Source organism: Nomascus leucogenys, unplaced genomic scaffold (assembly GCF_006542625.1).
Source record: "Nomascus leucogenys isolate Asia unplaced genomic scaffold, Asia_NLE_v1 001636F_29349_qpd_obj, whole genome shotgun sequence".
Lineage (NCBI taxonomy): Eukaryota > Metazoa > Chordata > Mammalia > Primates > Hylobatidae > Nomascus > Nomascus leucogenys.
Window position 1 is genome coordinate 1 of NW_022097261.1, and position 17,581 is coordinate 17,581.

At 41.2% G+C, this 17,581-nt stretch overlaps 1 pseudogene; it reads right to left on the reverse strand.

Annotated features, from left to right (window-relative positions):
* Positions 1-2,463: 2,463 nt before the first annotated feature.
* Positions 2,464-6,170, reverse strand: LOC115834219 (annotated as a pseudogene).
* Positions 6,171-17,581: the final 11,411 nt, after the last annotated feature.

Here is a 17,581-nt window from a genome sequence, read left to right on the forward strand (position 1 = left end):
GGTCTCCCAAAGTGCTAGGATTATAGGCATGAGCCACCGTGCCCAGCCAACAACACAAAAGATTAACATGTCTTGCTAGTGAATTTTTTTTTTTTTTTGAGACGGAGTCTCACACTGTCACCTGGGCTGGTGTGCAGTGGCATGATCTCGGCTCACTGCAACCTCCGCCTCCCGGATTCAAGCGATTTTCCTACCTCAGCCTCCCAAGTAGCTAGGATTACAGGCGCCCACCACCACACCCAGCTATTTTTTGTGTTTTTAGTAGAGACGGGGTTTCACTATGTTGGCCAGGCTGGTCTTGAACTCCTGACCTCGTGATTTGCCTGCCTCGGCCTCCCAAAGTGCTGGGATTAGAGGCGTGATCCACCGCGCCTGGCCTCTGGCTAGTGATTTTTAAAGAGCACTAGGGATGTAGACTGAAGGATTTATTATTTGTAAAGAGTTTAGAACAATGCCTGGTACATGGTAGTCACATAAATTATGTCACTAAGACCAAAACTTTCAGCCAGCCACCGGTGGCTCACGCCTGTAATCCCAGCACTTTGGGAGGCCAAGGTGGGAGGATTGCTGGAAACCAAGAGTCAAGACCCACCTGGGCAACAAATTATCTTTACAAAAAATTAAAAATAAAAAAATTAGCCAGTCACGGTGGCATGCACCTGTAGTCCCGGCTACTCAGGAGGGTGAGGTGGGAGGATGGCTTGGGCCCAAGAATTTGAGGCTGCAGTGAGCTATGATCATGCCACTGTACTCCAGCCTCGGTGATGGAGTGAGACTTCATAATAAAAAAAAAGAAAAAAAATACCTACATTTTCTCATCTCCTACTATAAATGTACGAAACTGGAACAGATTCATATATTACTAAAATAATTAATATATATCCAAGAGAATGACAGTTATTTCTTACCATTTGTAGTAATGCACACAGCTTGATTCCGCTGCAGAGAGTCATATCCATCCTGTTTTTCTGCACACACTCCTATGCTGTCTCTTCTGTCTGGTTGTCCCACAGTTTCAACTCTGTAAATGAAGTAGAAAGGTCATTTCATACTTTTAAAAATATAACATGGCGGCCGGGCGCGGTGGCTCACGCCTGTAATCCCAGCACTTTGGGAGGCCAAGGAGGGTGGATAACGAGGTCAGGAGATCGAGACCACGGTGAAACCCCGTCTCTACTAAAAATACAAAAAATTAGCCGGGCGAGGTGGCGGGCGCCTGTAGTCCCAGCTACTCCGGAGGCTGAGGCAGGAGAATGGCGTGAACCCGGGAGGCGGAGCTTGCAGTGAGCCAAGATCGCGCCACTGCACTCCAGCCTGGGCGACAGCGAGACTCCGTCTCAAAAAAATAAATAAATAAATAAAATTAAAATATAACATGAATGATACCTAACAGCCACTAGCTTAAAAAGAGCAATCTCACCACAATTGTTTTTTTCTAAATAGTAACAGCAACCATGATTGAGTTCTTGCTATACTCCAGGCACTGTTCTAATTATTTTATATCTATCTATCATTCTTACAGCAATCTATGAGGTAGGTGCTTTTTCTTTTTTTTGAGACAGAGTCTCACTCTGTCACCCAGGCTGAAGTGCAGTGGCATGATCTTGGCTCACTGCAACCTCCGCCTCCCAGGTTCAAGCAGTTCTCTGCTTCAGCCTCCCAAGTAGCTAGGATTACAGGCACCTGCCACCACACCCGGCTAAGTTTTGTATTTTTAATAGAGATGGGGTTTCACCATCTTGGCCAAGCTGGTCTTGAACTCCTGACCTTGTGATCCACTCACCTCGGCCTCCCAAAGTGCTGGGATTACAGGCGTGAGCCACCATGCCTGGCCAAGTTCTCCAACTTTTTTCTTCTTTTTCACAATTGTTTTGATTATTCAGGGAGGGTGCCTTGAAATTCCCTATGAGGTTTAGGATGACTTTTCTATTTCAGAAAGAAAATCAGACATGCCATTGGAATATTCAGAAGGATTACATCGAATCTGTAGATTGCTTTGGATAGTCTTGACATCATAACAATATTAAGTCTTCCTTCATAAACACAGGATATCTTTCATTTATTTATGTCTTCTTTAATTACTTTCAGCAAGGTTTTATCATTTTCATTGTATGAGTCTTTCACCTTCTATTAAAAACATGCCCACAAGACTGAACACTAATATACAAAAATTAAGATAATTCTATTATAATTTTCTCTCATTTCTTTCCTCTAGTTATATTAACATGTTAGATTTCTTTTCAGTTTACTAACAACAACAATATGCCACATCAAAATAATTATCCTGACTGCTACGCTACTGGGTTGAGATAGGTCTGTTTTAATACAAAGCAGCTTCAATAAGAGCCGTAAGAATTACTACGCAGCCAAGCCTACAAAGGCAGTCCCAAGAAACAAGACGGAACACTCAAATAGCTATCCTTCTTCACTTTCACACTGACAGCTTGTGTTCTTCCCCACAACTTACCTGCAGGCAGGGTCAGGGAAATTCAGAATTTCACAGGAGAATATGGAAAAACTGAGAGCAAGACATAAGTGAATGGGATGCGTTGGTGAAAGTTCTCTCACTGCAATATCACTAGCAGCTTTGTAAGCCACTAGGCTGTTCTCCGCCGCCTCCTTCTTGTCATTTCCTGTGGCAAATTCTGCCAGATACCTGTGGTAGTCCCCTTTCCTAAAGCAAAATAAAATAAAAAAAATTAAACCAGGAACAATGATTTTCAAAGTAAAATAGCTAAAATTGTTCTATATAATATAAATATGTGACAAAAATATATGTAACAAGTGTACTTCAATAATTTTAAACACTCTCAGGAATATTTGGCTTCATTTCATTTTTTTCTTAGACATTTCATACTATTTTCCTTATTAGATATAACCAAAAATCCCACAGAAATTAACTGAGGAGCCTCTAAATATCAACAAAACTATCACTTGATAGACTAGAATTAAACAAGCAAGTGGTTCCAAGAAATGGCACAAGTGTATTAACCATAAAATAAAATTTCTACATGAAACATTCAGCCAGCACTGTGCAATGTGTGGCTGTTTGGGGGAGGGGAATGAGATAGGTCACATGAAAGCAAAACAATATAAATAAGTAAAGCAAAAGCTAATGCATTTTTATAACAGCCTGACCATCTTTTTATTCCAACATCAACTATCCTTCTAACATTAAACAATTATTGGTAAATAAAAGTTGGAAACCTACATAGAAGAAAGTCATGATTCTAAAAAGGCCAACTTTTAATCTCACATTTTCCTTTCTAGTATAGAACCTACATTTCATAATAGAAAACCTTGGACTTGCCAGTGGTAGCTGCTGGAATGAGGTGTTTGTTCAATGCATCCAGAACGTCACCACAGATTAACTTTAGCTCAGTCTCAACCTGAAAAAATAAAAATAAATTTTAAAAAATCAGACTGTTTCAGTCTAGAAATTCTGTAAATTATTACACATTCTATCTACCTCTGTTTTTGTGGAAGAGAGCTTAGTATTACAGAGAATTCGTTTCCCTCTCCAAACTCCCTTCTTCCCTTTTGACACAAAGTCAGAGAAAAGCTGCCTCTCGGTTATCAAAAGTATCTTTTCCTTCCTGCACGCAATTAAGTGCTAGACACACACCACCCCCCACCCTAGCACCGCCTCACAATCCAACTACAGAATCACCAGTGACTGAAACTAAACACTGATGCTACTTGGCAAATGCTGGTCAATTACATGAATCTTTCACAAGGTAGCAACTATTGTGTCCATTTACTTGGGAAAGCAGAACCTAAAAAGAACTTAATAAGCAGAGCTAGGATTTGAAGCCAGGCAGGGTGCAAGGGACAGAACAAAATTCAAATCCAGGCAGTTTGCCTTCAGTACTTACATTCCTAACAACGTTCAACAGGCAATCCCTTTAGTGGAAGAGATCCAAAACAAGTTAAGATACCAAAAATCTACGGACCAAAGAAACTATTGCCACTCATCTCTATTCATTTCTAATACTGAAAACGTACAGCACCTCTAAACGCACATACCCAGCTTTCTTTTTTTTTTTTTTTTTTGAGATGGAGTCTTGCTTTGTCCCTCAGGCTGGAGTGCAGTGGCACCATCTCAGCTCACTGCAAGCTCCGCCTCCCGGGTTCACACCATTCTCCTGCCTCAGCCTCTCGAGTAGCTGGGACTACAGGCAGCCACCACCATGCCCGGCTAATTTTTTTTTTTTTTTTTTTTTGGTATTTTTAGTAGAGACAGGGTTTCACTGTGTTAGCCAGGATGGCCTCGATCTCCTGTCCCCATGATCTTCCCGCCTCGGCCTCCCAAAGTGCTGGGATTACAGACATGAGCCACCGTGCCCGGCCGCTTGCTTCCTATTTTCTATGAACTCATGGCACTACCGTTGAACCTTTCTAGGTTCCTCTCATGCCCCTGGAACCTCCTTTCCACTGTAAAACATTCTCTCACTCTTTCTTCCATAATAGCATTCTTATCTTAGCTAAGCAAAACAATTTTCTGAATAAACTATCTTCCTGATGACTTTTCAAATAGAGACTGCGGTAGAAGACTAAAGGTTTCCATGTTCTCCTAGGTCCTCACATACTCAATGACTGCTCTCCTGTTACTCCAAACCCTTCCTCCTCAAAAGCCGATATTCTACATTCCATTTCTCAGTTTCTGTCATCAATAGATCTCTAGGTCCTTATCCCACATTCACTGATATCTACAGCCAAGCTATCCAATACCTGAGATCACACCAAGGTATGGTGTGGCCACGTTCCATTCAACAGAGTTCTTTGCTTTCTACTCCAACACTTGCAGTTATCCATACAGCTAACTGTGCTGCTCCATACTAGAAGTCTTACACCGTAATGCTCCACTCTTGGCCGTGGCTTCCTCTTTTCGTTCCTTTTCTCTTCTTGTTTCTACTTAGGGACTCATCAAGACATCTCCTCCCTCCCTTCCTTCATCTCATCTTAAGACATCCAGACTCGAACTTTCCACATCTTCTCCCAGTGTATCAGTTGCTCTCTTTGCGTCCTGCTTCCCTTTCCTAGCTAGCCCAAGTCCCACAGTGTAGCTCATGGACGTCTTTCTTCAGCACTTTCAACTTTCTCACTTCCTCATTCCTCTGGGACACAAAACTTGTCTATTGGTCATTGAAATTCTTTGACCCAACGTATTTCATGGTAATGGTAACATCAACCCCAGCTTACAACTCTATTTTTAGGGACAGGGTCTCACTTTTTTTTGCCCACTACCGCAGCTTCCAGGAGAAAAAGTTATTCATCTCTGCCCTGAAATATTCTGTAGCCTAATCCACAAGAGCAAAAGATAAAAATCTACCAAGATATAAAATGTGTACTACATATACAATCCCGTGAGCATTAGGCTGTGACCTCAAATGCCAATGACTATGGCCAAATTACTGACAGACATAAGCCTGAGAACTAAGCCAGACACTCAAAAGAAACAAGCCTCCCTTTTCAGAGACATTTTCTAAAACTATAAAAATAAAAGGCAAAAATTAGGACATATTCAGGTGACAACAACTTCCTTCCCCCAGATAATTTATGTTGTATAAAACCCAAAGATTAAAAATTATGGAATTGGATTTAAAAAAACCTGATCTTTCAATAAAAAGAAGAATGGAACAAATTTAACCAAAAACACTCATCATTTTTCTTGAAAATACAGTAGTTCCCTTTTATCTGAGAGGGATCCATTCTGAGACTCCCCAGTGGGTACGCTGAAACCATGGATAATACCAAACCTTACATATACTGTGTTTTGTTCTATACATACATACTCATGGTAAAGATTAATTTGTAAACTAGGCAGAGTAAAAGATTCATAACACAACAATTATAACATGCTCTAACAGAAGTTATATGAACACAGTGTCTCTTTCTCTCAAAATATCTTATTGTACTGTACCACTGGTAAATCAAACTGCGGATAAGGGGGGACTGTGGTACAACAGTCTCACCACTTGCCATACTTTTGAATCATTTTCCCTTGTTTTCTCCTCTCTTGTTCCTTCTTTCTGTTCAAGGCTGCTGATTATTCTCTAGGAGGCTCTTCTAGCTCCAGTCACATTCTTATATGTAACAGATAGGAGGTTTCTTTCTTCAGCTGTCAGCTCCACATCCATCCCTGCTAATTTCTTCATTGACTCCACCATTTCTATGAGGGAAAAGCAAAATCTGTACACCTGCAGAAGTAGCACCACATGGATGCTGCTGAAGGGTTTTCTGCCTGTGTCCTCTGGAGTGGTGACATCATGTCCTCCCTGGACTGGAGCCCATTAAGCAACACTTGGAGCAGTCAAGGAGTGCCACACCAGAACGTGGGGACCAGTGACTTCAGGGAGTGCTGGGCAGCAAGCCCCAAGGTCCTCAGGGCACCCCAGGGCCTTCCTTGGAAACCGTACTGCCATCAGTGCCCTGGCACCATGGGCCTGTGATGAGACTGCAGCCTGAGCGACCTACACAGTGCCTTCAGGGTCGCTCTTCCGTTGTCCTGGTGAAGAGCACAGCCCTGATCCATGCAGGCCTCCTGACCCACACCCTCATGTTCTCTCCCAAACACACTTTCTTATCTGTTCAAGATGGGCAGGCTGAGACGGATACAAATTTCCCAAATTTTTAAGTTCTGCTTCCCTTTTGATTATAAGCTCTGTCTCTAAATCATTCCTCTTTTCTTTCATTTTCCTAGAAATATTCAAGAGAATGAAGCTGCTCCTTCAATACTTTGCTTAGATATTTCTTCTGCCAAATTTCAGGTTCATCACCAGCAAGTTCTGCCTTCCAGAAAACACTAGGAGCACAATGCGGCCAAGTTCTTTGTCACTTTACGACAAGCGTCACCTTTCCTCCAGTTTCCAATAACATGTTCTTCATTGCCATCTGAGACTTCATCTGAATGACTTTTCCCTTCCATATTTTTATTTTTTTAAGAGACTGGGTCTCCCTATATTGGCCAGGTTGGTCTTGAACTCTCATCCTCAAGCAATCCTCCCATCTCGGCCTCCCAAAGTGCTAAGATTCCAGGCATGAGACACCATGCCCGATCCACTCCATATGCTACCAACGTTCTGTCCAGCTCTCCTCTTCTGAGCCCTCGCCAGAATCACCCTTCATGTTTTAAAATAAATGTTTCCTGTTGAAATGATTTTAGATACACAGAAATATTGAAAAGGCACTCTGGTGTCCTCCTACACCTTCCATCCAGCTGCCCCTAATAATGACATTTTGCAGTACCGTGGCACATAAGAAATTCATGCTGGGTGTGGTGGCTCACACCTGTTAATCCCAGCAATTTGAGAGGCTGAGGCAGGAGGTTCAGGTTCACTTGAGTCTAGAAGTCTGAGACCAGCCTGGGAAACAGGTAAACCCTGTCTCTAGAGAAAAGTCAAAGAAATTAGCCAGGCATGGTGGCGTGTGCCTAGTCTGACCTAGTCAGGAGGCTGAGGCAGGAGGACTGCTGGAGCCCATGAGTTCCAGGAAGCAGTGAGCCATGATTGCACCACTGAAGAATAGAAAGGTAAATATTTGAAATGTTACTTTATGCCACTAGGAAAAGCAAGAAGACTTTTAATCTTATACCATCAGTATTAAGGTATACAGTTTTCTTTTTCTTTTTTTTTTTTTTTTTTTGAGACGGAGTCTCGCTGTCACCCAGGCTGGAGTGCAGTGGCACGATCTCGGCTCACTGCAGGCTCTGCCCCCCGGGGTTCACGCCATTCTCCTGCCTCAGCCTCCCGAGTAGCTGGGACTACAGGCGCCCGCCACCTCGCCCGGCTAATTTTTTGTATTTTTAGTAGAGATGGGGTTTCACCGTGGTCTCGATCTCCTGACCTCGTGATCTGCCCGCCTCGGCCTCCCAAAGTGCTGGGATTACAGGCGTGAGCCACTGCGCCTGGCCAAGGTATACAGTTTTCTAAAAATTTATCTCTGCAGTTCAATAAGAAAAAATTCCTGCACATTATATTTGATAGAGCAAATAAAGAAAAAAAATTAAAAATTAAAGGAAATGTCAGTATTAGACTCATGCATTTTTCAAAGCATTACTAAACAGCATCACACATTTCTGTTTAAAACACTTGTACCATTGCATAATTAAGTATGAAGGTGAGAGTTATTTGAGGTGCTTAAAAGTTGGTGGTACCACATCTAACTGGTGTAGACTGGATAAAAATGACTATAAAAAAGTTCAAATTCCATGCAAATGTAAAGATTATACAATCTTATTAAATTATTAAACAGACATTTTTTCCCAACTATCAAATGGGATAACATCATGTCTATAATTAGCAATAAGAAAATCCTATTTGCACAATCTTCAAAGTCCTTTTTTAAAATTTTATATATATCATCTCTCATTTAAAAATGAACATTACTATATGCTTATTACACCTAGGAAGAAAAATTTTCAATTTTTTTTTTTTTTTTTTTTAGACAGAATCTCACCCTGTTGCCCAGGCTGGAGTGCAGTGGTGTGATCTCAACTCACTGCAAGCTCCGCCTCCCAGGTTCACACCATTCTCTTGCCTCAGCCTCCCCAGCAGCTGGGACTACAGCCACACGCCACCACACCTGGCTAATTTTTTGTATTTTTAGTAGAGACGGGGTTTCACTGTGTTAGCCAGGATGGTCTCGATCTCCTGACCTTGTGATCCGCCTGCCTCAGCCTCCCAAAGTGCTGGGATTACAGGTGTGAGCCACCATGCCTGACAAAAATTTTCAATTTTATAATCTCAAAATTTTTGTTAGTCATTAAAATAAATCAAAGCATTTGGCATCAAAGGATATACAGACACACGCTCTTAGGTAATTCATATACAAGAACCAGAATATTAGAGGCCTAAGCTGCTCATTTCAAAAGACAGGGGCCCCTTGTAGTATTTATTTTAAAAAGAAATAGCCCCATTCACAAGGGAAAGATAATTTAAAAATTAGAAACTAAAAGCAAAATAAAGAAGCCTTAAACCTTCAGTGTATGCATATCTACCATTACAAAAAATGAGAAATAGACACTCGGGACATCAGACATACTGACCCTTCAAAGGAACATGGATACAGATATGTAACAGCCAATCAGATGGTACTAACACCATGATCCTGTGTGACAGCAAGTAGTGAGCAAATCTAAAGAATTCCCAAAGTTGTATTTAAATATATTTTTCTGAAGGTTTTTAAGTGAGTTACAAAACAGCCCTACTTCAGTTTTAATATTTCTCAGTAAATAAAAATGAAAATAAATAAATGGGTAATGTAATTAAACAGAAAATGAGAAAGTGATAATCACAAAATGTATAATTGGTGCCAACAATCCAATTAACTAAAGATGTTAAAAATATAAAGAGTTTCCTACAGATGGATTTCTTTGACTAAATGTATACCAACATTCACTACCAATATTAATATATATTCTTTTTTTTTTTTTCGAGACAGAGTTTTTGCTCTTGTCGCCCAGGCTGGAGGGCAATGGTGCGATCTCGGCTCACCACAACCTCTGCCTCCCGGGTTCAAGCAATTCTCCTGCCTCAGCGTCCCAAGTAGCTGGGATTACAGGCATGCCCCAGCACACCCCGCTAATTTTGTACTTTTAGTAGAGACGAGGTTTCTCCGTGCTGGTCAGGCTGGTCTCCAATTCCCAACCTCAGGTAATCTGCCTGCCTCGGCCTCCCAAAGTGCTGGGATTACAGGCACCTGGCCTGGTTTTTTGTTTTTTGTTTGAGACAGGAGTCTCACTCTGTTGCCCAGGCTAGAGTGTAGTGGAGTGATCTCATATATAATGTTTATTATAATAACAGCAAAAGGGGGAAGAGGGCAATGGAGCTTTACAGGAGAAAACTGCTTTCTGCAAGTCTTTATCTTTTTGCTGGTAAAAAGTCCTGCCTCAGTGTTGATGGCTTCTGACTCACTGAGGTGGTGGTTGTGGCACTTTCACTTCACTCTTTTTTTTTTTTCTTTTTTTTTTAGTACAGACAAGGTCTTGCTTTGTTGCCCTGGGTGGTCTCAAATTCCTGGCTTCAAGCAATCCTACTGTCTTTGAAAAGGTTGTGATTAAAGGTGTGAACTACCACATCCAGCCATTTTTTAAAGTAACAATGAAGTTGGCTGTATCAATTGACTCTTCCTTTCATAAAACATTGCTCTGTAGCATGTGCTGCCGTTTGACAGCATTTCACCTACAGTAAAACTTTCTTCAAAATTGGGGCCAATTCTCTCAAACCTTGCTGCCACTTTATCAACTAAGTATAGGGCATATTCTACATCCTTTGTTGTCATTTCAACAATGTTTACACCATCTTCACAGGAAACAGATTCCATTTCAGGAAAGCACTTTCTTTGTTCATCTATGAGAAGATATTCTTTCAAGTTTGACCATGAGATTGCAGCAATTCAGTCACATCGTCAGGCTCCACTTCTAACTCTAGCTCTCTTGCTATTGGCCACCACATCTGCAGCCTCCATCAAAGTCTTGAATCTCTCAGTCATCCATGAAGGACAGAATCAACTTCTTTTCAAAATCCCGTTCATGTTGATATTTTGACCTCCTCCCATAAAACACAAATATTCTTAATGGTACCTAGAATGGTGAATTCTTTCCAGAAAGTTTTCAATGTACTTTGCCCAGATCCATCAGAGGAATCACCCTCTATATAGCAGCCATAGCCTTTCAAAATGTATTTCTTAAATAATAAGACTTTTACATCAAATTGACTCCTGGATCCAGACTGCAGGATGGATGTTGTGTTAGCAGGCATGAAAAGAACATTTTCTTGTATATCTTCATCAGAGCTCCTAGGTGACTATGTGCATTGTCAAAATTGATCTGTAGGAAACTCTTTATATTCTTAACATCTTTAGTTAATTGGATTGTTGGCACCAATTATACATTTTGTGATTATCACTTTGTTTCTCATTTTCTGTTTAATTACTATTACCCATTTATTTATTTTCAAAGTAATATGTGTTACTAATTGGCTTACATTCAACATTGCTGTGTCTTAAGGAATAGGGAGGCCTGAGGAGAGTAGAGAGAGATGAGGGAACAGCCAACTGGTACAGCAGTCAGAACACATACAACATTTATTAACTTCACCTCATAGTAACATCAAAGGTCACTGATCACACGTAACTATAACAGATGTAATAATGAAAATGTGTGAAATATTATGAGAATTTTAAAAAGGGACAAAGAGTCACTAAGTCAGTACATGCTGTTGGAAAAATGAAACTGATAGACTTGCTTACTCCAGGGTTGCCACAAACCTTCAATTTGGTAAAAAAGAAAAAAAACATGCAATTCCTGTGAAGTACAATAAATAGGAGCCCAATAAAATGAGATATGCTTAAGAAAAAAAAGCAGATATGCTTATACATCTTACTAAAATTAAGTACAGTCTAGCAAGTTAAGATAAAGATAGTAAGCCCTACAACAACCACTAAGAAAATAACCCAAGAAAAATCGTTTTAAAAATCATAAAGAAGGCCAGGCCAGTGAGCCAAACACCTGTACTTCCCAGCACTTTGGGAGACTGAAGCAGGAGGATAGCTTGAGCCCAGCCTGGGCAACATAGCCCATCACTACAAACAAGAAAAAACTTAGGCATGATGGCATGTTGTTGCGGGAAGTCAGGGACCCCGAACGGAGGGACCGGCTGAAGCCATGGCAGAAGAACATAAATTGTGAAGATTTCATGGACATTTATTAGTTCCCCAAATTAATACTTTTATAATTTCTTATGCCTGTCTTTACTGCAATCTCTGAACATAAATTGTGAAGATTTAATGGACATTTATCACTTCCCCAATCAATACTCTTGTGATTTCCTATGCCTGTCTTGTCTTTAATCTCTTAATCCTGTCATCTTTGTAAGCTGAGGATGAATGTCGCCTCAGGATCCTGTGATGGTTGTGTTAACTGCACAAATTGTTGGTAAAGCATGTGTGTTTGAACAGCATGAAATCTGGGCACCTTGAAAAAAGAACAGGATAACAGTGATGTTCAGGGAAGAAAGGAGATAACCTCAAAGTCTGGCGGCCTGTGGGCCAGGCGGAAGAGAGCCATACTTCTCTTCTTTCAAAAGCAAATAGGAGAAATATTGCTGAATTCTTTTTCTCAGGAAGGAACATCCCTGAGAAAGAGAATGCGTTCCTAAGGGGGGGGGTCTCTGAAATGGCCGCTTTGGGAACGTTTGTCTTTTATGGTTGTGATAAGGGATGAAATAAGCCCTGGTCTCCTATAGCGCTCCCAGGCTTATTAGGACGAGGAAATTCCCGCCTTATAAATTTTGGTCAGACTGGTTGTCTGCTCTCAAACCCTGTCTCCTGATAAGATGTTATCAATGACAACGGGTGCCCGAAACTTCATTAGCAATTTTAATTTCTCCCTACCCTGCCTCCATTTGCCTTGTGATATTGTATTACCTTGTGAAGCATGTGATCTCTGTGACCCACACCCTATTCGTACACTCCCTCCCCTTTTGAAAATCACTAATAAAAACTTGCTGGTTTTGCGGCTTAGGGGGCATCATGGAACCTGCCGACATGTGATGTCTCCCCTGGACACCCACCTTTAAAATTTCTCTCTTTTGTACTGTTTCCCTTTATTTCTCAGACTGGTTGACATTTAGGGAAAATAGAAAAGAACTCACGTGAAATATCACGGGCTGAATTTCCACCGACAATGTGGCAGTAGTCCCTGCTGCTTGCGAGGCTGAGCGGGGAGGATCACTTGAACCTGGGAGGTTGGTGTTGGATTGACCGTGACAGTGCCACTGCACTCCAGACAGGGTGACAGAGCAAGACCCTATCTGAAAAAAATAAAATAAAATAAAAATGAAAAATAAAAGAAATGAAAATGGTATACTAGAAAGTATCTATAGGTGGTATCCAACTTAAAATCATTATACTTACAGTTTCTTAACTTTACCACCATGATGCAAACCTGATACACATTAGTACAATATTCTCTTGTGATGCTGGGCAGTGGCAGCAAGCCACAACTCCCAGTCAGCCATGCCATCAGAGACTAAACAATCAATGCTTGCTTGACCAGTGAACCATGTAGCCAGATGATTTTTTCCCAATTGTAGGCTAATGTAAGTGTTCTGAGCATGTTTAAGGTAGGCTAGGCTAAGCCAAGATGTTAGATAAATAAAGTATATTTCTTTCTTTTCTTTTTTTAAAGAGATGGGGTCTCACTATATTGCCTAGGCTGCAGTGAAGTGGCTGTTCACAGGTGTGATAATCATGCACTAAAGCCTCAAAATCCTGGGCTCAAATAATCCTCCTGCCTTATCAGAATGTAAGCTCATCATAACTCAAGAAGCATCTGTACTTAAGATTAAAAAGGTAGAAAACAAAACAGGAACTAAGTAGTCATAAGAAAAAAAAAAAGGGCAGGCTGCCAACCCAGGACCAAGGGGTAAGGCCATGCCAATGGGCCTAGAGAACAGAATATCAAGCCACAGAGAACTATTTTCAAGTCTCAGAACTGAATGGAATTTGTCTTGCAGACTTACAAACCTGCTTTAAGCCCCTTTTTTTCTTCCAATTTATCTCTTTTGGAATGGGAATGCTTCTCTGCCTGTCCCACCAGTGCATCTCAGAAACAGATAACTTGTTTTCTATGTATCACAGGTTTAGAAATAGAAGCTTTTGCTTGTTTGTTTGTTTTTGAAGAGAGAGTCTCGCTCTTGCCACCCAGGCTGGAGTGCAATGGCGCAACCTCAGCTCACTGCAACCTCTGCCTCCCAGGTTCAAGCAACTCTCCTGCCTCAGCCTCCTGAGTAGCTGGGACTACAGGCGTATGCCACCACACCTGGCTAATTTTTGTATTTTTAGTAGAGACAGAGTTTTACTGTGTTAGCCAGGCTGGTCTTCAACTCCTGACCTCAGGTAAGCTGCCCGCCTCAGCCTCCTGAAGTGCTGAGATTACAGGCGTGAGCCACCATGCCCAGCAGAGATAGAAATTTTGCTTCAGGATTAACCAATGTCTTAACCCATTGCCAATTCAGATGATTCAGAAGATGAGATTTGGGACTTTCTGAGTTTATTCTATTCAGGTAAGATGTGAGACTTATAGAGTTTACATCAAAATGGATTAACACTTTTGGGGGATACTGGGATACAGCACATCTATTTTCTATGTGGAAAGAACATAAATTTTGGGGAGACCAGAAGGCAGACTGCTATGGGTTGAATTGTGGTCCCCAAGAAATGCATGTGAAGTCCTTAACCCCCAGTATCTTAGAGAGTAACCTTATTTGGAAAAAGGATCATTGCAAATGTAATTAGGATGAGGTCACGTGATGGAGTAGGGCAGGCCCCTAAGCCAATATGACTGATCTCCTAATAAGAAGATGGCCATATGGAGACAGAGACAAAGGAAGAATGGAATGTGAAAATAGAAGCTGAGGTTAGGGCAATTAAAAAAAAAAAACCTGTCAATCATTGACACCCATCACCAGAAGCTAGGAGGCATGGAACAGATTTCCCTTAAGGGTTCTCAGAAGGATCCAACCCAGCTGATATCTAGATTTCAGACTTGTAGTCTCCTTAATTGTGAGAAGAAATTTCTGCTGCTTTAAGCCACCAAGTTTGTGATATTTTGTTACAGCAGCCCTAGGAAACTACTACAGGGGGTGTATGAAAAACTGGCTATGAGCTGTTCATGTTTTAGCATCGGGTGATGAATGTATGCGGGGTGTTTGTTATATTATTGCTTACTGTTTTATATATTTAACAATTTCAGAAATAAATTCTTTTTTTTTTTTTTTTTTGAGACAGAGTCTCACTTTGTGGCCCAGGCTGGAGTGCAGTAGTGCGATCTCGGCTCACTGCAAGCTCTGCCTCCTGGGTTCATGCCATTCTCCTGCCTCAGCCTCCTGAGTAGCTGGGACTATAGGCGCCTGCCACTATGCCCGGCTAATTTTTTTGTATTTTTAGTAGAGACAGAGTTTCACCGTGTTAGCCAGGATGGTCTCGATCTCCTGACCTCGTGATCCACCCATCTCGGCCTCTCAAAATGCTGGGATTACAGGCGTGAGCCACTGCGCCCGGCCCAGAAATAAATTCTTAATAAACAAAATAATGTCACAGTAAGTAGAGTAAGTATTAAAGCTTTAAAAGCAGAAGCAAACAAATTAGAAAACAGTTGAATAAAATTGGAAATAGGCCCCAAAGCTGTTCTTTATATCAGGCATAAAAGAAATCAATCAAGGCCAGCACAGAGGCTCGCACCTGTAATCTCAGCACTTTCAGAGGCCAAGGTAGGCAAATCACCTGATATCAGGAATTTGAGACCAGCCTGGCCAACACAGTGAAACCCCGCCTCTACCAAAAATACAAAAAAAAAAAATCAGCTGAGCGTGGTGGTGGACACCTATAATCCCAGCTACTCAGGAGGCTGAGAGAGGAGAATGGCTTGAACTCGGGAGGAGGAAGTTGCAGTGAGCCAAGATCGCACCACTGCACTCCAGCCTGGGCAACAGAGTGAGACTCCATCTCAAAACAAAAGAAAAAAATTTTTTGGTTAAGAGTTTAGATAAAGGAAAAAACTCCATTTAAATGTTTATGTGAAGAAAAACAATGGATTTCATGGCACAACAACAGCTTCAAAAAATTAAAACCAATTTGTAAACATTAATCATCACAGTTACTTATATGCCCTTGAAAATGATCTATATGCTCCTAGTGTCACATAAGACACGTTAATCTAGGAGTCTACTTCAATCAGACTTTTGCAACTCACATGCATTCCTTTGTTTGTTCATCACTGTGGGGAAGAGGCAGTACATACAAAAGGTTCTTGACATAACCCTATAAAAAGATGATCACATGGTGTGTTATCTGGGAATTTAAATGGTCACAATTCCAGGATACATCAATGCTATCAACTTTCAAAAAAAATAAATTTGACCTATAATGAGGGGGCCAGCCGGGGATAGGGGAGAAAGACGCAAACTGTGTATCCTGGAACTTTGTAGCTGGAAAAAAATTACCAGCAGCAGCAGCCTGATCAAAACTGCAACTTCTTGCTTACCTGGACAACCCAGCTCTCTTTTCTAGAAATTAGCATCTATACTCAATTTCTAATAATGGAATGGTGCCTAGGTACTCATGTCTGTCTAGGTGAAAACAGCTTCTAAATCCAGGTGCTTACATCAGAATTCCTCTCCTGGAAATTTAGGACTGAGACATTGAGTCAGTTACCTGTAGGGTAACCTGTAGAATCAGAGATTTCTCAAATTTGACCTGTCTTATTTTGATACCATGTTGCCCAGCAACGTAACCTCCCCTTAAGTATCAGTTTTTGTAAAATCTCCTAATCAATTTCTTATCAGATTATATTATATAAATACCTATCTTCTAGGGTACTCCAGAAGCCAAATGAACATTAAAAAAAAAATACTGAGATAGGGCCAGGCATAGTGGTTGAGTGTAATCCCAGCATTTTGGGAGGCTGAGGTGGAAGGATAACTTGAGGCCAGGAGTTCACAACCAGCCTGGGCTATATAGCAAGATGCTGTCTCTCTACCAATTCTACCAATATTTAAAAAAAAAAAATGGGTGTGGTGGTGGCACCTGTACTCCTAGCTACTTGGGAGGCTGAGGTGGGAGGACTGATTGATTGAGGCCAGGAGTTTGAGGCTATCGTGAGCCATAATTGTCCACTGCAGTCCACCCTGGGGTGATGGACTAAGACTGTCTGTAAATAAATAAATATTACAAAAAGAAAAGCACTGAGATAGGCAATGTTGGTCAGTGAGATTATAGATTTTAATCTCATGAACAATTTTAAGTTAGCTACTGTACACTCCCATTTCCAAAAGTTTAGACTGGAATGTTTGCTGCCTTTGGTAGCTAAGAGAAAAGAAATAACACTGAGGGATATTGTAGTGCCATTCTTCCACAGTCCTTATCAGATAAACAGGCCTTTGAGTCTTGGAATTGTTGGGATCAAGAAAGCAAATAATATATAAAGTTGACAAGCACAAAAGACACAAAGAGGCCAGGCGTGGCGGCTCACGCTTGTAATTCCAACACTTTGGGAGGCCAGGGCAGGGGGGTTGTCTGAATCCAGGAGTTCAAGACCAGCCTAGGCAACATAGTGAGATCCCATCTCTACAAAAAATAAAAACAAAAGTAGCCAGACATGATGGTGAATGCCTGTAGTCCCAGCTACTCAAGAGGCTGAGGATCACTTGAGGCTGGGAGGTCGAAGCTACAGTGAGCTGTAATTGCACCACTGCACTCCAGCCTGGGGAACAGTGAGACCATGTTGGAAAAAAAGAAGAGGGGAGGAGAAGGGGAGGAGAGACCACAAGAAGCAAATATAATGAATAATAGTTTACTATTCTTGAGAAAAAGAGAATACCAAGTGTGAGAGAATGTGTAACTAGGGTTGGGGAGAGGGGGCTGGAGAGAGAGAGCACACAAAGCCAACAGAGAGAAGTCAAATAGGAAATTCAAAATGAGAATCAGCTGATGCATCAAAAGAGCAAAAGAATTTTTTTACCGATAGAACTGCAAGATTTAGCTTTCCAAAATGATTCAATTCTCCAGAAAAGAAAAATTA